The sequence below is a fragment of the Pan troglodytes genome, chromosome 1, assembly GCF_028858775.2.
Source record: "Pan troglodytes isolate AG18354 chromosome 1, NHGRI_mPanTro3-v2.0_pri, whole genome shotgun sequence".
Lineage (NCBI taxonomy): Eukaryota > Metazoa > Chordata > Mammalia > Primates > Hominidae > Pan > Pan troglodytes.
Genome location: NC_072398.2, coordinates 229,192,007 through 229,214,588, shown reverse-complemented (window position 1 = coordinate 229,214,588; position 22,582 = coordinate 229,192,007). Strand labels below are relative to the sequence as shown.

The 22,582-nt window shown below is 60.2% G+C and overlaps 1 long non-coding RNA gene across 2 annotated transcripts; it reads left to right on the top strand.

Moving 5' to 3' along the window:
- The first annotated feature begins 7,520 nt into the window (after positions 1-7,520).
- On the top strand, positions 7,521-21,374 carry LOC104005856 (uncharacterized). Of its 2 annotated transcripts, XR_008546524.2 has the most exons (4): positions 7,521-8,362; positions 19,356-19,564; positions 20,066-20,617; positions 21,060-21,374. It is a non-coding gene; the product is annotated as an uncharacterized LOC104005856 (long non-coding RNA). The 2 variants fall into 2 exon arrangements; XR_001717378.4 differs by having other exon boundaries at positions 20,066-21,374.
- Positions 21,375-22,582: the final 1,208 nt, after the last annotated feature.

Here is a 22,582-nt window from a genome sequence, read left to right as displayed (position 1 = left end):
GCACACACGTGAGCACGTGCTTGTGCACACACACTCTACAAGCACAGGGAGACCCTGGCACATGCAGCCAGCACCGCCGAGCCCTCCCTGCCGGCATCTCTGGTCCTGAACCCACACTCCTGCCTGTCCAGGCTCCGGCCAGCGTGTGCGGGTTAAAAACTGGAGCATAGTCAGGATACATGATTCTAATTGGAACAATCTATGTCCATACGGAGAAAAAAATTGTATCCAGAGGGTGACCAGGCAGTTATGGAAAGGTTCCGCTTTCTAACGATGTAAAACAGAAGAGAGGGGGTGATTTTAGTTTCAAGAACCTAGGTGGGGTAATGGCGCCTGTATGCCTGTCTGGAGGGGTGGGGGCAGGCACAGGGTTTGGGGGCTGCAGCCGGCGGGGCTGCTGGGACTGAAGGAGGACCCTGGGCCCAGCCTGCCTCCATGGGCTCTGGGGCCAGGGCAGGGAGTGGGGATCAGGAGCCAAGCCGACCCAGGACTAAGCCCTGTGTTACCCTTCGTTGCCTTGGAAGGACATACAGGCGCCTCCCCTTCCACACTGGGGCATGAGGTAGGTGGGAAAGGACCCACAGGGCAGCCGAGAGCTCCAGGTGTCCCAGGCGCCCTCCGGCCAGTCCCACTGCTGGGGCCCTCTGGCACTGAGAAGGGAGGGTGGCCGAGAGAGCATGGAGTCCTCCCCGGCACGGAGCTGCAGACCCCAGGACTGGGCATGGGTGAAGCACTCGCAGCTCACTCCCTGCTGTGAGCTCCAAGAGGCCTCTGTACCCCAGAGCTGCGTGCAGGCCCTGCAGGGAGGAGGCATCAGGAGGCGACTGCATCGCTGCTGGTCCTGGGTGGCCTCAGTCAGCGCGGCTTGGAGAGCACCCCCCAGGCTTTTTTGCCGTCATGGTGGTGTAGACCAGCAGGTAGCACACAGGCCGTGATCCCGCACCTGGGGATGGGCTAGCCTCTCTTGGAGGACTGCTGGCTGCACAACCGTCGCTGTGTAGACAGGGATGGCCCCTTGGCCCCTCTGGGAGCTTCACCTGCCTAGGCCATAGCTGTCTTCCTGAGCCTGGCCCACCACAGCCCCCAGTATGCATTTGTTGAATGAAAGCCAGAAAGAATGGTGCCTGCACCCTCACTCCCTGCGTGCCCCAGACCTCGAAGGCCGAGGGAGCCCAGGGAACCCACACACAGGAGGTCCTGGACCCAGGCCAGCTCTCTAGAGGGACGGCCGTGCTGCTTCTCGGAGGACCACATGATGGGTAGTTCCCACACTTGCATCTCACAGAGGGGCCCCAAGAATCTGTGAGGGGCTTGGTGGAGCCCACTGGCCTCCTCTACCCCCCAGGGGTCAGGGCCTCCTCCTGCATGGTCCAGCTTCCCCATAGCACCAGGGTCCGGTGGGTGCCTTCCCCAAACATGCAGCCCCGCCCTCCCCAGGTCAGCTGCAGGCACGGGGGTAGGACAGGGCCGGTCAGGAGCCCTGGGTTTCATTACCCTACAATGCCCCCGGCCCTGGAAAACATCCCAAATCTAACCCATCCCTGCAGTGTGATCCTATCAGGCCTCTGCTGGGTTGGAACAGGCTTCCTTCATCTGGTTTCCATACTTCACAGCCGTGGGGATGTGAGTGGGTGTCAGGTGGGCGACGTCTGGGGCATGAATTCGGCCAGCCCCATCAGCCTGACCCTCCTTCTCTGGGCAGCACAGAGGGCACCCTCAGGGGCACGGGTCCTCGCCCCAGGACCTAGATGTGCATCATTGCAGCCGAAGGACAAGGTCAGAGGGCGGGACTGTCCCCTCCGCCTCTCCACGCTGCCCTTTGTGCCGGAAGCACACCTCCCGCTGGTCTGAGGGGCGTCCGGAGCACCTGGACCTTAGCTCCTCATCACCCCAGGAGCAGTCACCTGGGGTCACACACGGGTGGGTGGGTCTCAGCCTGAGGCCGGCCCCACTGTCCGCGTGTGCACCTTGATTTACCATCCCTGCTCCTTTAACGGCGTCTCCGGGCGCCGGCTCCGAGCGCGTCCTGCCCCCGCTGCCCCGTGCGGCAGAGCTTGGGAAAATCTATTACCGCCGAGTCATTAATCTGAGGCTGCCGCCTCGGGCACTTTCTGGCCCCTCTATTTAATGGGCTCTGCTTCCTGAGCTCCGGAGCCGTGCTGCTTGCCTCTCTTGATCAGCTTTGTTTAATTATCAAAATATTTGATGCAGAAAATTGACATTAGTTCTGAAGGTTCTGCCCTCCTCCCCCCACCTGGCTCCTGGTAGCATTGAGTGGCTCAGCCACTGCGCCCATTGCCTCAAAATAGCAAATGGGCCGCCGGCCTGTGCTTGGCCAGGCGGACATGACGAGCCGCCTGTGGGGCTGAGGCTGCCTGGCCCTGCTGGGACCCTGCCCTGGCTGCTTGGGCGGCACACAGCTGCACCCCAGGCCCGTCCCCCTTTTCCAGTGCCCCTGGCCCTTGTGGGAGCGGCCGTGCTGGGCCGTCGTGGAGCCCTCTGTGCGTTTCCATGCATGATGCACCTGGCTAGAGCCTGTCTCCCAACACCTGGGCTGGGGGCACAGCACAGAGCGCCGAGCTTGCGGGCTGGGGATTGGGGCTGGGTGAGGCCAGCGTGTCCTGCCCCCTGGGCTGTTGTCAGGGCCTCACCCATCTGCAGAGCCTCTGAGGGGCCCTCCTGGGCAGGGGCCAGGCCGGCCCAGATGGTGGAGCCCCCTGCTTGAGGGGCAAGGTGGGGGTCCTCACGGCCAGCCTTGTGAGCAGGGCCTGTGGCAGGGGGAGGACCAATCCTGGGAGCAGCTTGTGCCCAGGTGAAGCTCAGCAGCCCCTTTCAGCCTCAGCCGCAGGGCTGGGCTGGGCCCGGCCGATGCTGGCCCCTCTGCAAGCATTTTCATCCACTTTCCGGCCCATAGCGGGGAGAGCGCTTGCTAGGCCCTGTCCAGGCCTTAGTGCTGGGATGGTGTGTGCGTGTGTGTGTGGGCACACACGTGTGTCCCTGAGTGTGTGTGTGCCCTGGGAGCCCTGTACACGCGTGCATGTGCATGTGCTTGTGCTTGTGTGTGACCGTCATACATGAGTGCCCGTATGCGTGCCTGTGTGTCCCACACGTGCCTGCGTTGGCCCTCGGGTACCCACCGTGGACACCCATCCTGGGTAATTCATGTTGAACCTCATGTTGACCTCAAGCCCCTCCTAATCTCTCCCCAGCCCCATCCCTCCCATGTGGTTCCAGGTCTGTGTCTGTCCATGGGTGTGAGTCCATCTCGGAGTCCAGAAGTCAGCGCCTTCTGGATTTGGCTTCCTGGTAGAGCAGCGAAGCTTGGGACCCAGCCCTTGGTGTGGGGGCAGCCGGAGCTGTGGGCTTTTGAGAGGGGGCTGGTGCGTGAGTGCCCGGGAGGAACCCCTGTCTTCTTCCCCGCCGGCTGCACCGGCAGACCCAGGACTCATGTATTTGCTCCTGGTTCCCAGTCTCAGGGACCCTGGCCGGCACGCGTCCTCAAATGCGGCTTTTTTCAGATGCCGGATAATTTTCAAAACAGAAAGTAGTTTCAAGGTTGAGAAGATACCATTATGGAAAACAAATAGTGGTCAAGCTTAGATTCGTGGCTTTTCACTTGCAATCAATGTCCCTGGTGGAGGGAAAGGACAAAGGGAAGGTGTCACAGGCTCAGGGAGGGCGCCCGCCCTCACGGCTTCATGTTCACCTGCAGGAAAAAGAAAAACCATCAGGCCCTTGGCCTTCATGGATGGTAGCCTGACTCCCTGAGCCCTGGGCCAGGCTCCCAGGAAGCAGCGTTGCTGTGGAAGCTGACGTTTGGGTCCCTTTCTCGCCACCTAGCTGGCCTGTCCAGCGAAATCCCACCACGCCTGTCTGCTGCGCGTTCAGCTGGTAGATGGGACGTGAGTTCTCAAAAAGACAATGTCCTCCTCCCTCCGGAATGCTCTTTGCCCAGGTTGGAAATGGATGGCTCCATGTATCTCCCTGTCTCGGACGCTGACCGCATCCTTTCCCCATCCGTCTCTTCCTGTATCTCCAGGACAGAATCAACACGCCCGCCTGCAGTGCTCACCAGAGCCCCGACACCCCCATTCGGGCCAGGCCACCTTCACATGGGGACCTCCCGGGAGGCGCAGCAGCAAGCTGGTGTTTAGTGAGGGGGTGCCCCTGTTTTCTGAGGAGCAAGCCCTGGGCCCAAGAAACAGGAGGGAGTGGACCCACGCTTTTCTGCACTGGGCAGATGGCTTTGGTGAAAATGTTTTCGTGGGTCTTGCTGACTTCTCTGTAGCTGCGGGCAGGGTTTGCCACAAGGCCTGCGTTGGGAAGGGGTTCGGAGAGGGCGCTGATGTTGGAGGGAAGTCCCAGGGGAGAGACAGAGCCAAGTCTGCCGTGTGGCTGCACAGGGGACCTGGAGCTGCGTCCCGACCAACCTGTTGGCCAGCTTTCCGCCCACACAGGGACAAAGGACCACAACCTTGGTGGCTCAAAACAACAAACATCCATCCTCTCCTGGCTCCAGAGGGTGCGATTCGGAAATCGAGGTATCAGCAGGACCACGCTCCCCACGAAGCCTCCAGGAGAGGATCCTCCTGGCCCCTTCCAGTGCCTGGTAGTCCCAGGTGGTCTTTGGCTTGTGGCTGAATTGCTCCCAGCCCTGCCTCCTTCATGCGGCCTTTTCCCCATGTGTCTGTCCTCGTGTGTGTGTGTCTATGTGTCCTCCCCTCTCTTACAGGGATGCCAGTCATTGGATTAGAGCCCAGCCTAAATCCAGGCTGATTTCATCTCGAATTTCTTAACTAATTACAGTCCCCAACATGGCCACATTCTGAGGTTTGGATGGGCCTGAATCTGGGGGACTCTATTCAACGCTCCACACAGTGGGAGGGGGTCTCCTGGTTTGTAACAGGAAGTGCGTAAGGAATGGGAATCCGTCTGATGGCCACGGTGGAGCACTGGTCTATTCTCCGTTCACACCAGGATGCTGAGGATGGCGTGTGAATGCTGGGAGGACGTTAACTGGGCCTAGGAGGCCTGGCAGCCTTCTCCCTCCGCCCCCTTCTGAGCTGAGCACTGCAGTACCAGGCTGGGGACAGGGCTCCAGGGACAGGAGCCATGCATTTGGCCTGGATGGAGGCTGCGGGGTCAAGTGCGCCAGCGGTGGCTGCTGGTAGAGTGCTCTGTGAATCCATTATTGATACACACGCACGAACAGTAACCACTCTTTTAAATCTTGGCTGAACCAAGCAGGGGGTGAATGAACAAACTAATAAATAACCATGGTAACGACCTGCCTCCCCCACCCCTGCCCCAGTGGCCTTTGATCTCATTATTCCAGACGCCCGCTTGGAGATGGTGGGCAGGTGAACTTTGCAAACACTCACTGAGGTCTTTGCATTTTTATGGCTTCTGCTGGCCATGCCGGGGCGTCTTTGTGGGCATGGGGAGGGATGTGCATTTCAACACGCAGGGATCTGCCTCCTGCCAGAGCATCACCCACAGCCCCCGCCCTTCCGGGGAGCTGAGGCTGAGGGCTGCTGTGTCTGTGAGCCAGGGGTGGGAGGGAGCTGCCTGGGTAGGGGCATTTGGGCATCTGGGTAGAGATAACCTCTGTGACCATCTCAGGGGTGGGCTGGGCCCTGCCTGGACTCCTGGGGTTAGGCTCCCCCACTCCCAGCCTCCCAGCACCCCAGCCTCCCAGCCTCCCAGCCTCCCAGTGCCCCGGCCTCCCAGCACCCCAGTCTCCCAGCCTTCCAGCTCCCCGGCCTCCCAGCCTCCCAGCGCCCCAGCCTCCCAGCCTCCTAGCGCCCTAGCCTCCCAGCCTCCCAGCCTCCCAGTGCCCCGACCTCCCAGCCTCTCGGCCTCCCAGCACCCCGGCAGAGCCACCGTTTCAATATACATCTTTGTTTGTGGGCAGGACGTGTCTCCGACCAGGGCTTCCCGAGACCTTGGCTTTTCCTGACACAATTATTGCCACCACAGGGACTCATTTTCAGTGTGGCCAACACTGACCCAGCTGGTCCCCTCCCCATCGTCCGTGTCCACAGCTACGAGGACGGCTCCACTCCCAGGCCCAGGACCTGCGGCAGCACTGGACGCCTCCGGGCCCTGCCCAGCGTCTTCCTGAAGATCCTCCTGGGAGCCACCCTGTGCCCCATTCCCCTGTGGCTGGCCCTGCGGACCCCACCCAGCACCTCTGCTGCCAGCCAGACATGACTTTCCTGGCTCATGTGATGCTGGTGTGGGACCTTCTGTGCTGTGGGCTGAGGATGGGGGTCGGGGAAGGAGAGGGTGAGGAAGGGGCGGGGAGGTGGGGGCGGGGAAGAAGAGGGCTCTTGGTACAGAATTTCCAGCTCTGACTCATCCCACTTTAGGCTATTTCCCAGATGAGACCCATTCCCCACCCTCACACCCGGCCAGTGCACCCCTCACTCAGGAGCCCCTCATCCCTCAGCCCTGAACCCGAGTGAACCACGATCACACACTCCCACGAATGCCCATGCCATGCTCAGGGCCACACTAGGTGCCCCGTAAATGTGCACCCCTGTGGGTGCAGCTCTGGGCCAGAGAAAGCGTGTGGGCAGCCCCTCCCCTAACCCACTGCTCCAGTCCCTGCTTGGAGAGGGCAGTGCCGAGGGCAGGGCACTCTGCGTGGGAGGGGAGCAGGGCTGGCCTCTCTTTGGAGCTTGCTTCTGTGGCCCCTGGAGGTCGGTGGTGACCCTAGCCCCCTGTGTGCCCCTAGGGAGGGGGACTCACCCTCCAGGAGAGCCCTGCCTGCTCCCTTGGGCTGTAGGGCTGGCTGAGGCCCAGCTCTCACTGAGGTCTCAGGAAGCTGGTGGACAGCTTGTCCCCATTGTCTGTGCTCCGGACAAGCCAGCCCAGTGCTGGGTGACAGACGTGGAGATGCCGGGTGTGGAACGGCCAATGGAGGGGGAGAAGGTGCCCTCCACCACCGGTGGCCCCATCCCACGCGTGCACGCACCAGCAGGCATGTATTGAGCGCAGCTGCACGCTCAGTCTGTGGTCTGGCACCAGGTGCCTGTGTTCTGGGCTGTCACATGCCCCACAGTGAGGGGAGCTGAGGGCCCTTCTGTGTGTGAAGGAGTCGCAGGGCCCAGGGCAGAGGGTCCCCCGTCTTCTGGGCAGACCAGAGAAGGCTCTGGAGACCAGGCGGCATTTAGGGAGAAACTGAGGAGGGAGCAGGAGGATGAGTGTCCCTCAGGAGGGACGGGGGTGGGGGTGGGGGGCAAAGAAGCAGGGGTGGGGCCACGCAGCCCGGCTGGGGAGTGGGAAGGGCCTGGTGTGGGCGGGCGTGGCTGCCTAGGCATCATGCACGGGGGCCTTCACCCTCCAGGGCTGCTTGGCCAGTGGTGCTGGGCTAGGCCCGTGAAAAGGGCAGGTCGGGTGAGCAGAGGTGGCTGCTCTGGCCCCCTGGGAGGTGAGAGGGCACGTGCCTGTGTCAGGGCAGGAGAAGGAAACCTGTTTAGTTTTGCTGAATCATGGTTTCACCACAAAGCCAGCCCCCTGCCTGGTCCTTGCATCCTGAGGCATGGCATATTGGTGATCTATGCTGCGTATGGCACCACCACACACCACACAGCACAAGCAGATGGCAGACACCCACTCATCACCTCACGGGTTCCCTGGCCCAGAGCCGGCTGTGTTCTCGTCTGAGGGCTCCACGAGGGAGGGACCCATTTCCAGGCTCATCCCAGCAGCGGGCAGAAATATTTCCTTGTGGTTATGGGACTGAGGTCCCATGTTCTCGGGGCTGTCAGTCCGGAGCCACTCTTGGCTCCTAGGGGCCCCCACCGTCCTCTGCCCTGGAGGCGTCTCTGCTGGGCAGCTTGCTTCCTCCGGGCAGCAGGAGACTGTACCACTCCAGCCGTCGGAGACGTGTCTTCATAACATGTGAGCAAGGGAGTGACTCGCCTGCCACCTGTATCATACGCTGCTGGTCGGATGCAAATCTCAGGGCAGGTGGTCACACAGGGGGGTGACTTGGGGTCACCTTGGCATGTGCCTGCCACTCCCAGGAGCACCCCCAGACATCAAGCTTTGGGAAACTCTGCCAGGATCTGGGAGGCAGCCGCCAGTGCTGTGTGAGTGGGGAGCGTGGTCACAGGGTGGGGGCGGGACTGGAAGTGGCCACGGGGATGGACACAGAAGAGCCACCCCCAGGCTCCCAGGGCCCCGAGGACACAGCAGGAGCTTCATCTACACGGGTGGGGGACGGCGGCTCGGGGCCTTGATTCAGGTGCTGGGGCCCCTTCTGTCCCTGTCCCTGCCCTGAGGACTGTTGGGGTCAACCCTGGCTGAGTGTGGACATTGCTGGTTCAGCGGATACCCTGAGTGCCGAGGCCAGGTAGGCCGCTGGGGCTCAGGGGGACAGGCTGGCTGAGGACGCTGGGGGTCACGAGTCCGTGGTGGGCTTTGGAGCCAGCCTGGGTGGGGCTCCAGGTGGGGACAGAGGAGGCTCTGGGTCTGGGCTCTGGGGGCCCCACTGGAAGAGGCCAAGGACATCAGAACTGACGGGAGGAGCAGGAAGGGGTGGCCGGGGACTGAGGGAGGTGGGGAAGTCGGGGCCCCAAAGCCAAGGGTGGGGGCCGAGCTGTGGGGAGCTGGGGCCTGTGACCCATGCTTGGTGGGGATGACCAAGCAGCAGACAGAGAATGGCCTGGAGATTTCGGAGGGAGGCGCCTAACCCTGCAGCACAGTTCCAGGCAGGAGTATTTCTGGGTGAGGCAGTTCTGGGGTGGAAGGAGGTGGGGGGAGGTGGGGGGGAGTTCCGGGGAGGTGGGATGAGGTGGAGGGAGGTGGGGGGAGGTGAAGGGTGGTGGAACGAGGTTGGGGGGAGGTGGAGGGTGGTGGGGGGAGGTGGAGGGTGGTGGAGGGAGGTGGAAGGTGGTAGAGGAAGGTGGAGGGAGGTGGGGGGAGGTGGAGGGTGGTGGGGGGAGGTGGAGGGTGGTGGGGGGAGGTGGAGGGTGGTGGAGGGAGGTGGAAGGTGGTAGAGGAAGGTGGAGGGAGGTGGGGGGGGTGGAGAGGGTAGAGGAGGGTGGGGAGACCCTGTGTGTGAGGGGATGGGAGGCACCTGGGCCTGGGGGATGGGGAGCTCATGGCAGGGGCTGGAAGGGCACCGGCCCCTGTTCTGCAGACCCGCTCCACTCCAGGGAGTTCCTAAGCCCCATTCTCTCTTTTTTCTGCCTCCACCCTCTGGCCAGCACACGTGGCTCTGGGCACAGTGACCCCTCACACTGGGGAGTGCTTCCCACACTTGTACCAGCCAGAGGGTGCCTGTGATGGCCCCATTTGGAAGTCAGGACCCGGGCACACCGGCTGCCCTGGCAGAGAGCTGTCTGACACACGATGGGTCAGGGCCCGGGTCTGGGGTCCTGGCTTCCTGCCTGTGGGTCCCACGGGGGGCCGGGGCAGAGGATGGCTATGGTGAGGCTGCTGCCTGGCATCTGAAATGTATCGTCACCAGCAAAGACCCGATGGGACGGCCCATCCTGGAGGACACAGACCCGAGCAGATGGCCCCGCCCACCCTCACTCTCCTGTCTCCCTCCTGGAGCCTTGAGGCTGAGGATCGCACCTGTCACCCCCTGCTGAGCCTGATCCTCCCAGGGGTGTGGATAAGTTTCCCGTTGATGCTGCAACAAAGACAATCATTGTGGCTTAAAATAACACACACTGATTTATTGTGGCTTAGAATAACACACACTGATGGGTTGTTGCGGCTTAAAACAATACACATTGATTCTCTCGTGCTCTGGGGGCTGGAAGCCTAAAGTCCAGGTGTTCAGGTCCAGGCTCCCTCTGAAGGCTCTGGGAGAGGATCCTCCTGCCTCTTCCAGGCCCTGGTAGCTTCAGGCAGTTCTTGGCTGTGGCCGCCTCACTCCCACCACTTCCTCCAGCATCACTGGGCTGTCTTCCCTCTGTGGGGGTCTCTGTGCCTCTGTTTTCTTCTTATAAGGACACCAGTCACACCAGTAGGGCCCACCCTACTCCAATACAACTTCATCTGAAGCAATTATGTCTACAATGACCCAGCTTCCAAGTAAGGCCGCGTCCCCAGGTCCTGAGGGTTAGGACTCCAGCACACCTTTTGGGGACATTATTCAACACCCATGGGGCACTTCCCTGCCCTAAGCGGCCTCCACATGGGTCCCAAGGTATTCCCCCCACCCCCTCCACAAAGAGGAAGCCGCAGGAGGGAGGGCTGTTGAGGCAGAGAGTGCCTGAGGAGGCTCACGGGCCCGGCCCTGGGGCCAGACGGGAGGCAGGGTCCCCGGGGCTGGGTGTCGGTGCCCTCACGCCCCGGGGCATCTATGGAGAGGGTGACCCTCCATGAGAGCGAGTTCTCCCTCTTCTCCCACTGGAGTGGCCAGATTAAGCCAAGTAAAGTGCAGGCACCCAGTTAAACGTGAGCTTCAGATCAACAAGGACTCCTGTTTGGGATGTTCTAGATCCTGCACGGGGCATACTCAGCCCGAGGAGGCGGCTCCTGTGGCTCTGGGTTCGCTGGTGCCTGCACCCTCTGTTTCATCCGGCGGTGCTGCTTGGATCCCTGCGGCTCCGTTCTGGCCACTCTGCATCCACTCAGGGATGAGAGAAGCTGGGCCCGGGATGAGAGCCCCTGGCGGCTGCAGCTCTGCACCCCTTCCCGGAAGGGTCAGGGGGCAGCAGCTGCATTTCCTTTCTGCTCCAGGGCTGGGAAGTGGGTTCCAGGGGAGGGCCTGGTGGTATGGGGCCAGGGCTGGCACAGCCCTGGGGGCTGGGAGGCTCTGCACCTGGCACAGCGGCCTCGGGGGCTCAGAACCGGAGCCAGCCAGGGCCTCTGCCCCTGCCTCTGCCACTTGGGGTGGGGATGCCTCACCCCACTGCACGGCTTAAAGCAAGAAGTGAGGAGGGAAAGGCTGGGCAGTCAGAGGGCCCCGGGATGGCTGTCAAGCCAACAGAGGGCGGGCCTGGAGGGGGTCGCTTGTCTGGTGGACCTGTGAGCTGGCCCAGGCCCCCCTCCCTGGGCCACCAGCTGCCCTGGCTCAGAGGCCAAGCATGGGTGGGTCCGGGGGCAGCCCACCCACCAGCCAGCCCAGTGGGGCCTCAGCGCAGGCGCCATGAAAACGCCTCGGCCGTTGCCGAGGGGACCTGAGCCGAGCTGGGTTCCTGAAGCCATTGCATTTGATCCATGGAGCCCAGAACGTCTCCGGGAGAGAAATATGGAAGCAATTATTGTGAGGGCCGTCGTTTGAGTAATTCCCAGAGAGACACCAGGGCCGGCGCTTGCGAAGGCTGGTGCACAGCGCCCTAATGAAGCAATTAAGGCAGGGATCCTCCGACTTTGATCTTGATGGGGTAATTTTTACAAAAACATCACGGAGTGATAGATACCCATAACTCAGAGTCCTTAATTGTACTTAATTTGTTTGGAATACGAATGTGCATTTCATTAAACCCCAGCTCAGCCCGCATGCTTCAAGCAGGGCTGTCAAGGAAAATTAAGACCCAGTTTGCTTTCAAAGTTACTGGTTTTTATCAGGCAAGGACAGCGGTCTTCAAACAGAAGGTTATGGATAATTAGGCCGAGAGCTACAGCCCAAGAAAGTGGAGAGACGGCACCGCTCCAGGAGCGGGTGGGGAGGGGATCCCTCCGGGCAGACGGGCAGCAGGGCCCTGTCCCATGCAGACCCCAGGCTCAAGGAATGGGGGCTTGGCCGGAGGTGGACCTGTCCACATCTGCATCTGCCCACACAAAGGCTGCAGGAGTCCCGCCCTCAGAGTCCCCTCGCCTGGGAACTGCTCCTCTGTCCTGCTGGCCTCTGATGAATTTTGGCCACAGGGATACACATGAGACACAGATCTTCACTCTGGAAGGGCTGGAACAGTCCAGCCCACGCTTCTGTTAAAGAGGGGAAACTGAGGCACAGAGGGAGGGGCTGGCCTTGCCCGTGGTCACTCAGGAAGTTCCTGTGCAGAGCGATGGCCTCCCTGTCCAGCAGCTTTGCTGCCTGGCCCTCGTCAGTTCTCACCTGGGGGGTGTCATCTGCTCTGCCTGGATGTGCAGGCCCTGGCCATCAGCAGGTCTCTGGGGAAGTGTTGGGGGCATGGGGTGATTCGGAGCACAGGCAGCTCCAGCCAGCGATCTTGAACGTCTCCCCTGGCTGAGGGGCAGAGGAGAGGGGAGAGGACGCAGCCCACCCCATCCCGCCCACTCCACCCCACCCTGCCCACTCCACCCCACCCCACCCTGCTCCAGGGCCTGGACGCCTGGAGACAGTGAGGTTTGCCTAGGGACCTGGAGGGTTAGGGTCCCCACCCTGTCAGGGAACCCCAGGCCTGTCCTTGGGGGAGCAGTCTCCTGTGGGGCAGTGGGTGAGGGGCCAGTTTCATGCAGGAGAGAGCAGGAGAACCTCTCCTTTCTCATCTGAGAGTTACAGCTCACAGACACACAGACAAGTACCTACATATGCATGCACGTGACATGTGACACACACAGCACTTGGCAGTGTACACAGGCAGATATACACACATGCACAGATGCATACAAAACACACATAGCACACACCCCAGCAGGCATGCACATATGTACGCACGCCACATCCACACATGGGCACAGGTACACCCACCCACAGATGCACAGACATGACTCATGGATACACAAGCGCAAACCCACACATGCATGCGCACACAACATATATGATACACATGTGCACACACATGCACACACCTGCCTGCACATGTGCACACGTTTGCACACGATGCACCTGCATGTACACACGTGCACCCCCATGCGCCTGGGGACCTCGTGGGCTCAGCGGTCGTTCACTCTTCTGGTCTGGAGGTGGCCTGGGTGTCAGCCTGTGACCTTAACAGCTTTCTCTCCACACTGTCCACCAGTCAGAGACCCCTCCCCTGACCCAGGCCGGCCCTGTTGCAAGGAGGCTCGCTAAAGTGGGGGTCTCCATGATGAAGTCGCTGTGGCAAGGCCTGGGCTGGGTGGCTGGGTCCTGCCCAACTCTGACTTTCCCATCCTAGGCAGCGAGGACCCCTTCGTGCTACTCTCCCCAGCAATCAGTGGTCTGCAGCCCAGCAGCAGACTCCAGCCCCCCAAGCCCTGGGTCTCGGCCCCGTGCTGGCCATGGGAAGGGACGGTTCCTAGCCACCAGGTGGTCATCCCTTGGTCACAGCCTAGCCTGGCCCTGGCAGGGTCTGCAAATCCAGCCCCAGCGGCTGCTCCACCATGAGCTTCCCCGGGCCTTGGCTCACCTCCGGTGCCACACAGGGACAACCTCTCTTGTCTCAATGAGACCCTTATCAATAGTACAACCCCTGGGTTTGCCAATGTCTGTCCCTTTCAGGTGTGAGGAGGTTAAAAACTTGTTCAGGGTACCCAGGTAGCAACGGGACAAATCACTGTATCTCGGGACCCCGGGGCCCCAGCCAGGGTTGTTTTCAGGAGATGCGGCCTCAGCGGAAGGGACCTTTTTTTCTAGAGGGGGCCCAGGCCTCCCCAGGCCAAGGGTCCTTGCTTGGCTGGAGGCGTCTCTGCTGCTTTGCCTGGTGGGGAGGGCCCCAGTCTGAGTGTGCCACCCTCCGGAGGGCGTCTCCTCTGAGTGAGTGCTGGCTGAGTGATGTGGGCGCCGTCCTCACAGGGCTGCTTCCCTTGCACGTGTGCCGGCTGCCTCGAGGCGCTGGCTCTCGGGACCTAACCTTGGTCAGATGGGGTGGCAAATCTTCCTTCTCTGTCCTCCCCACCCTGACCTCCCCACCCTGCCTCCCCACCCTGACCTCCTTCCTGGGGCACGTGTGCACCGGCTGTGAGGGTACACGTGGCGGTGAACGCTGGGGCCACACCTGGCAACTTGCAGACAGACTGAAAACCGCAGAGTGTGGCGGTGCCGCCAGCTTTCCTGGGTTGTGCTCAGCCTGGCACGGATGCGGCAAGGACGTCCTGGGGCCACCGCCACCAAGTACCACGGGTGCAGGGGCTTGAACCATAGATGTTTATTCCCTCACAGCTCTGGAGGCTGGAGGTCTGAGATCAAGGCAAGAGCAGGGCTGGTTCCTTCCAGAGGCCCAGAGGGCAAATCCATCCCAGGCCTCTGCTGCCCGCGGCTGTGTGGTACATTCCTCGCTGCTCCTCAGCTCCCGGGAGTGCTGCCCAGTCTCTGGCTCCGGCTTCACGGGGCACCTCTCTGCCTGTGTATCTGTGTCCACACTCTCCCTTTGTGTAAGGACACCCCTCACGGTGGACAAGGGGCCCCCCACTCCAGTGTGGCCTCACCTCCATTGTTCTGTCAAATGAACATTTATTCCCAAGTCAGGTCACACTCCGAGGTCCTGGGCTGAGAAGTGCAACTTATGAATTTCGTGGGACACAGTTCAGCCCACATGGGTCCCCCACAGGCTGAGTGAGCTGACGTGGTGGGGGCGAGGGGCTGGGGCCGTGGCTGGCATGGGGTCACTGCTGCGTCCTGCTTAGTGACAGACAGTTCTGCCTCTGCAGGCGTCATTTTGGCTCCTGACCGCAATGTGTGGGGAAATCTGGCTGCTTCTGGCAGGCACTTGCCTCGGCCTGTCGGTGCCCAGCAGAGCTGCTGTCTATGTGGCCGCTTGAGTCCCCGGAACTCTGACCCGGCCAGGGTCCAGCAGGAGCACTGGTCACACTGAGTGTTTCCACAGAGGGGACTTGATGAGGGCATTGGGTTCAGGAGCCGCGGCTGCCCGCAGGGCATGAGGGCACCTGAGGGTAGCCCAGGGCTGGTGAGTGAGGGAAGCTGGGAGCAGGCTGGGGCCGTAGGTTCCAGACACTCAGAGGAGAGCCCCACAGAGCAGGAGTCCCCCTTCAGAGCTGGGGTGCTGCTAGAGAGGGCACAATGGGGCTGGCTCAATGGGGTCCCCAGAGAGGCTGGAGGCCAGAACCACCTGCAGCCTCCAGGACTGAGTGCCACTGCTTGGGGAAGAGCTGGCAGGGGTGGCTAGGCCAAGTCCTCCTCAGCGCTCACTTCCCAGCTGGCCCAGGGCCCCGGTGAGCAGAACCTCACCAGGGTTCTGGTGAGGCAAGGGAGCGGGCAAGGGAGAAAGAATCTGTTGGGTCCTTGCCCGCATCTCAAAGTGTGGCAGGGCAGGCTGGGAGCTGAGAGGCCCCAGGAAAATGCTGGGCACAGTCACCCTTCGGGGAGCCTGCATTAGTGCATGCCTGTTACATGCGTGGCAGTTTCCAGACAGTGACGGTGGTGGCCCGGGGATGCTGCTGCTGGACAAGGCTGGATGGCCTGTTGTGAAAAGAAACAGCCGCCACCCTCCTGTAAAAGGAGGAGAAGCCCCACAGCCATGAGAGCCACTGCCCAGTCACAGGCGTGGGATGCGTCTCGGGCAGGGTGAGCTCCTCTTCTAGGTCAGTGTGAGATCATCTGGCTGGTCTGTAGCACATACAATACATTGTCAAGCTGACCACTGTTAACTGTCCATTTATGAAATAATAATGGGAGAGAGAAGGGGAGGAAGAAGGGAATTGGCACACACACGCGCACACACACATGCACACACGTACACACATTACACACGCACACACATGCACACACATTACTCATGCACACACGTACATACATGCACACACGTACATACATTACACACGCACACATGCACACACATTGCACACGCACACACATGCACACACATTACTCATGCACACACGTACATACATGCACACACGTACATACATTACACATGCACACATGCACACACATTGCACACGCACACACATGCACACACATTACTCATGCACACACGTACATACATGCACACACGTACATACATTACACATGCACACATGTACACACATTATACATGCACACACATACATGCAAACACGTGCACTCGTGCACATGTACACACATTACACATGCACACAAGTACATACATGCACACACATAAACATGCTCATACATGCACACGCATACACATGCACACATGCACACACATTACACATGCTGACGCATGCACACATGTACACATTACACACGTGCATACATGCACACATGTACACATGCACACACGCACACACACAAACATGTACACACATTGCCCATGCACACACATGCACACATGCAAACACACATGCACTTATGCACACATGTGCACACATTACACATGCACACATGTACACACATGTGCACATATGTACACATGCACACACGTACACACATTACACATGCACACACATGCACAATGCACACACACATGCACACATGTACATACAGTACACATGCATACACATGCACACACGGACATACATGCACACATACACACATGCACACATGTATGCACATTGCACATGCACACGTACACACATTACACGTGCACCCACACATGCACACACACATGCACTCGTGCACATGTACACACATTACACATGCGTGCATATATGTACACACACACCTGCATATGGACGCACATACACGTTTCTCTGTGGTCTTGGTTTCTGCAGCTGGTCATGTGCTGCCGTCCATATTCATGGGAACATCTTTCTTTTACCCTCGTTCGCTGTTTCGTTTGCCCTCAGCCTCTCAGCTGGTCAAGGTTTGTTCCCTGGTGGGGGAACCTGAGTTACTGTCACCAAAGGGGCTGAGTCCTCAGTGGCCCTGCTTGTTCCTTTACTTCTGTGGTTTTGGTGGCTACAGCCTATTAATCGTCACACGGCAATACTCAGAGGTGCCCGGAGATGCCCTGGGCTGCTGCTCATGCTCCTCCATGGCAACATCCCCCGGTCCCCCTCAGCAGGGGCTTTGTCACCCTGGCTGGCACAGGAGCTTGTGGTTTACCTGTGGATTTGGAGCAGGCAGATCCCAGCAGCCCAGTGTCCACACTGACTTCCAGCTCTGCGGACCTGCTGTTGTGTCACCAGTGGAAGCGTTCTGCCGAAGACCAAGACATCTAAACCAGCACAGTCCAAAGTCCTAGGGACAGGAAGTCAGTGTTCCAGGAGTGGGTCGGCAGGTGTGAGTGACAGGAGCCCCTTCTGCATCCAACCACTGTTGGGACCCGGGTATGTTGGGACCTCGGTATGCTGGGACCTGGGTATGTTGGCTGCAGAATGGCACAGTGGCTTGTTTAAAACATAAATTACACCTGAAGATAGAAACCCAGACTTTCAGGGAGTGCTTGTCCAACGGGCACCATAACTAGGTCTTCACTAGGCCAGCAGTGGGGTGGGGAATGCAGTGGACCAAAGATTGGCAAGGGTGCCTGTGAGCCATCGCCGAGAGGCTCTTTGAGTTGACTTCCATGGCCGGAAACAGTACGGAGCTGAGTGCTGCCTTGGCAAGAGAGGCAAGAGGCAGGTGCACAGGGTGGAGCCGTTGGAGCAGGGAGGCAAGTCCAACCCAGACAGGACTCCCTGAAGTCCCCTCCATGGTGCCCCTGTGATGTCAGGGGCCCAAGGTCATCCGCCAGGCACCCGTGAGTGAGTGGCACAAAGTCCCAGGAAAAGCTGCCGCCGGGGGCCCCAGTGGTGGTTTCTGCTTGGGCACATGGGGTATGCAGGTCCCACAACTCTACTGGTCGCCAGGTTCATCTTGTCCAGGAGAGACCATGTTGCTGAGCCATGTGTGGTCTCTAGAGTATGGGCTGCCACCACAAAGCACCACAAACCAGGTGGCTTAGAACTGACTGCAGGAATGTCTCTAGTCTGGAAGCCAGAAGTCCAAAATCAAGGTAGGGGCAGGGCCATCTCCCTCCAAAGACCCTCCCAGTCCCCGGTGGCTCCTCACTGGTTCCCTCAGCCTGTAGCTGCGTCACCCCACATCTGCCTCTGTCATCACAGGACACTCTGCCCATGTGTCTGTCTCCATGCAGCATTTTCCCAGTCGCACTGACTTAGAAACCACCCCAAGAACCTCAGCTTAACTTGATTAGATCTGCAAAGACTCTATTTCCAGGCCTGGTGCCATGGCTCACACCTGTAATCCTAACACTCTGGGAGGCTAAAATGTGTGGATCATTTGAAGTCAAGAGTTTGAGACCAGCCTGGCCAACAAGATGAAACCCCATCTCTACTAAAAATACAAAAATTAGCCGGGTGTGGTGGTGGGTGCCTGTAATCCCAGCTACTCAGGAGGCTGAGGCAGGAGAATCCCTTGAACCCAGGAGGCAGAGGTTGCAGTGAGCTGAGATTGCATCATTGCACTCCAGCCTGGGCGACAGAGAAAGACTCCGTTCCCCCCTGCAAAACAAACAAACAAAACTACCCTATTTCCAAATAAGGTCCCGTTCACAGGTACTGGGAGTTGGGACATGAACATATCCTTTTGGGGTCACAACTCAACGCATGACAAACCCCATCCCTGCCATCCTGGCCACTTTGGGTGGGACCCCTGAGCAAGCATGGGGTAGCAGACCCCAGAGAGAGGACAAGGGCCCTCCCTAGAGTGCGGCTCTGCCTGGATTCCTACAGCATCCCCTGCAGCGGACGGCCTTGGTGCCCTCACGTCTGCCATCCCCGTGCCCTCGCAGAGGGCCATCCGCACACCCTGCCCTCCACCTCCCTGTCTACTGGCCTCCAGTCCCGCTCTTTCCAGGCCCCAATCATGCCAGGGCCATCAACTTGTCTCCCGAACTGGGAGATGTGTATCTCCGCCTCTGCCTGTTTCTCCGTCCAGACAAAGTGGACAACAAAACAGATCATGGCCGGGAGCTTCGCCTCCCCCATTGCTTCCCTCCCGCTCCCTTCTCAGGACTCTGGGTTAGAGCCGTGATTCTGCCACAGCCGACTTCCATCAACAGAAAACAGTCACGACCAGTATGTGAACCAAGCCTGAGTTTTTGTCTTTGGTCCAAGGTGGGCGAAGCTGTATTGTGCGGGATGAGGAGAGGGTGTATGTGAAGGGGGTTGTGGGGCAGTGCCAGCCGCCTCGCCACTGTGCGGGATGAGGAGGGGGTGTATGTGAAGGGGGTTGTGGGGCAGTGCCAGCCGCCTTGCCACTCCTCTTGCTTCTGCCTCTCTCAGCCCTCATGGGCCGTCCCTTGGGACCGTGGGTTGCTGCCACCAGGCTCATCCTTATGGCCTCCTGGCTCAGACAGTGCCTGGCTGGTGAGGAGTGCTCAGGTTGGACAGCCACGGTTGTCTTGTGGTCAGCCGTTGGGTCTGGGCTCTTCTCAGAAAGAGAGCATGGGGCTTTGGGGGAGAGCACTGCTCTCAGCCCTGGGTGTCTGTACCCCGTTCTTCCCCCTGTAGCTTCTCCAAGGTTCCACACAGCAGGTATATCTGCCATGAAGACCTCTGATGTCGCAGAGGCCAGCAAAGCAGCTCAGGGTCCGAGATCCAAGGAGGCCCCCAGATGCTGTTTCTCTTTCTAGGCGCAGGCAGCAGATGGCACGGTGATGTCAGGGAAGGGCGGCAGGACCCTCAGCTGCGTGTTGGGTCCCTACATGTCAAGGGTTTATTGCCTGGTCTCTGGCGCATGTGTCTTCTACGAAGTCAGACAAGATGCTTGCTGCTTTCTGACCATCAGGACCAACTGATGTCATCAGCAGGGACACCAGTGCCGTGGCCCTGGGACCTCCAGGTGAGCAAGATCCCTGTAGAGGTCATGGGAGGGGTGATGAGGAGGGTGAAGCGGGCTCCGGGCCTGGCTGTGCAGGTGAACCCTCACCTGTGCCAGGTGCAAGCTCCTGCTCCAGGATCCCAGGAAGCCATGTTCCCAGTGGCCAGTCCTGTGCCTTCTCCCAGGGGACCCCCTCCCTCAGTGGAGATTCCATGGTTGGAAAAGCGTCAGTGGCTGGGTCCCCTGTGTGAAGTCGAGAATAATCCCCAGCAGTGGTTCTCAGCTGGGGGTGGGGGGTGGGTGGACATTGGGCAGCGCCCAGAGACATTTATGGTTGTCACATTTGGGGGATGCCACAGGCTTCCAGTAGGGGAAGGCCAGAGAAGCTGCCAACACCTTGTGAAGACCAGGTTGGCCCTACCACAAAGGGTCATCATCTGGCCCCAAAGTCTAAAGTGTTGAGATTGTGCAACGCTTGTCCAGGGTCACTTTGTGAGATCCGTCTGCCTCCTTCCTGCACAGGCCACCGTGCCAGGAATCCCTGCACCTGCTGCTCTGGGCCCAGCCTCAGCCTTGTCACAGGGTGCTGCTCTGGCTTTCCTCTCCTGGGTGAGAGAAGCTCCAGGGGCGTCTGCTGTCTCTCCCCACCCCAACAGGTGTCATTCTGTGGGTTTGGGGCCAACGTGGGGATTCTCCCAATGGCCAGCTGTGTCCAGTCCAATCATGCATTCCGGGACTGTGGACATGACTCAGGCCACAGAGTTCACGTGGAAGTGGACGTGGCCACAGGTGTTGCTGTCCTCTGGACTGCAGGCCGCACGGGGCTCTGGGTCCCCAGGAAGCAGATCGGCACAGAGCCTGCTCTCAGATGGCCCGGCTGGATCCCTGCTGTCGAGCACAGCCTGCTGCAGACCTGGTTGGGGCTGGTGCAGGGGAAGCATCCAAGTTCCTCGTTGTGAGTGTGTAGGGGACCTTCCTGAGGGCTCCAGGACCCTGGGAAGAGCAGCCTGGCTGGTGCAGAAGCTGAGGAAGCGGCTGAGACTCCTTGTGGTGACGCCACAAGTGAAGCTTCTGGTGAGCAGACACGGAGGAGACCTGCCCTGTAGGTCGATCTCCACTTCACTAGGCCTTCCATCTGATGGATCCCAGAGACCCTGATCAATCAGCCACAACTAAAGCGCATGTCGAGCTAAACCTCCCAATGATCACTCCGTCCCCACTGCCCATGACAGCTCTTGTCCTCAACTGGCCAGCAGCAGAGAAACCCCACCTGGCCACCGCCACTCCCTAACCTGTCATTCTCACTAGGCCCAGGGGCCCACCCTAGGGACTGCGGTCAGCTGCAAATGCCTCCACCTCGCCCCTCGCCAAGATAACCCTCCTAAGCCCTGGAGCCCTGATAGTTACCTGATACTGCGAGGTCCACGCAGGGGTGATAATGTGCAGGATCCTGAGATGGGGGGATATCTGGACGACCCTGGAGGGCCCTAAATTCCATCACAAGTGTCCTCATCAGAGAGTCGCAGAGGAGACGTGGCCACACCCTGAGGAGACCCGTGTGGGACGGGGTGGTGATTGGAAGATGCTGGTCTTGAAGACCGGAGCGAGGCATCCACAAACCTAGGAATGTTGGTGCCCCCGGAAGCTGGGAGAGGTCGGGAAGGATTCCGTACTGGAGCTTCCAGAGGGAGCGCCCTGATTTCCACCCAGTGAGGCTGACTTTGGACTTCCTGCTTTCGTGAGTGTGAGATAGTAAATGTGTGTTGTTTTAAGCCCCCTGGTCTGTGGTGATTTGTCTCCGCATCCCCGGGAAACGAATCCAAGGAGGCCTCTCTCTGCCTTGTCCCAGCCTCCGGAGCACAGCCTCAGTGGAGTTTGTGAGAGGCCAGGCCTCTGTCACAGACGGATTCACTCTCTGAGCCCAGGGAAAGGCGTGCTTGGGCCCTCTCCTGGGTGCAGTGTGGAGTCGGGCCCTTTCCTGGGTGCAGTGCGGAGTCGGGCCCTCTTGTGGGTGCAGTGTGGAATGGGGCCCTCTCCTGGGTGCAGTGTGGAGTGGGGTCCTCTCCTGGGTGCAGTGTGGAGTGGGGCCCTCTCCTGGGTGCGATGTGGAGTGGGGCCCCTCCTGGGTGCGGTGTGCAGTGGGCCCTCTCCTGGGTGCGGTGTGCAGTGGGCCCTCTCCTGGGTGCGGTGTGCAGTCGGGCCCTCTCCTGGGTGCGGTGTGGAGTCGGGCCCTCTCCTGGGTGCGGTGTGGAGTCGGGCCCTCTCCTGGGTGTGGTGTGGAGTCGGGCCCTCTCCTGGGTGCGGTGTGGAGTCGGGCCCTCTCCTGGGTGCGGTGCGGAGTCGGGCCCTCTTGTGGGTGCGGTGTGGAGTCGGGCCCTCTTGTGGGTGCAGTGTGGAATGGGGCCCTCTCCTGGGTGCAGTGTGGAGTGGGGCCCTCTCCTGGGTGCAGTGTGGAGTCGGGCCCTCTTGTGGGTGCAGTGTGGAATGGGGCCCTCTCCTGGGTGCGATGTGGAATGGGGCCCTCTCCTGGGTGCGGTGTGGAATGGGGCCCTCTCCTGGGTGCGGTGTGGAGTCGGGCCCTCTTGTGGGTGCAGTGTGGAGTCGGGCCCTCTTGTGGGTGCAGTGTGGAGTGGGGCCCTCTCCTGGGTGCGGTGTGCAGTGGGCCCTCTCCTGGGTGCAGTGTGGAGTCGGGCCCTCTCCTGGGTGCGGTGTGCAGTGGGGCCTCTCCTGGGTGCGATGTGGAGTGGGGCCCCTCCTGGGTGTGGTGTGGAGTCGGGCCCTGTCCTGCGTGCGGTGTGCAGTGGGCCCTCTCCTGGGTGCGGTGTGCAGTGGGCCCTCTCCTGGGTGCCGTGTGCAGTGGGGCCTCTCCTGGGTGCAGTGTGGACGTGGGTGCAGTGTGGAGTGAGATGTCCATGGTAAGTGAGCCCCATTGGCCCCTCCCTGGGCCTCCGGTGGCCTCTTCTCTGTTGGGTTAGGGACGTTCTGGCGTCACAATAAACGGGACTCTTAGTCACTGTGAGTCGGGGCCTGTCACTGACC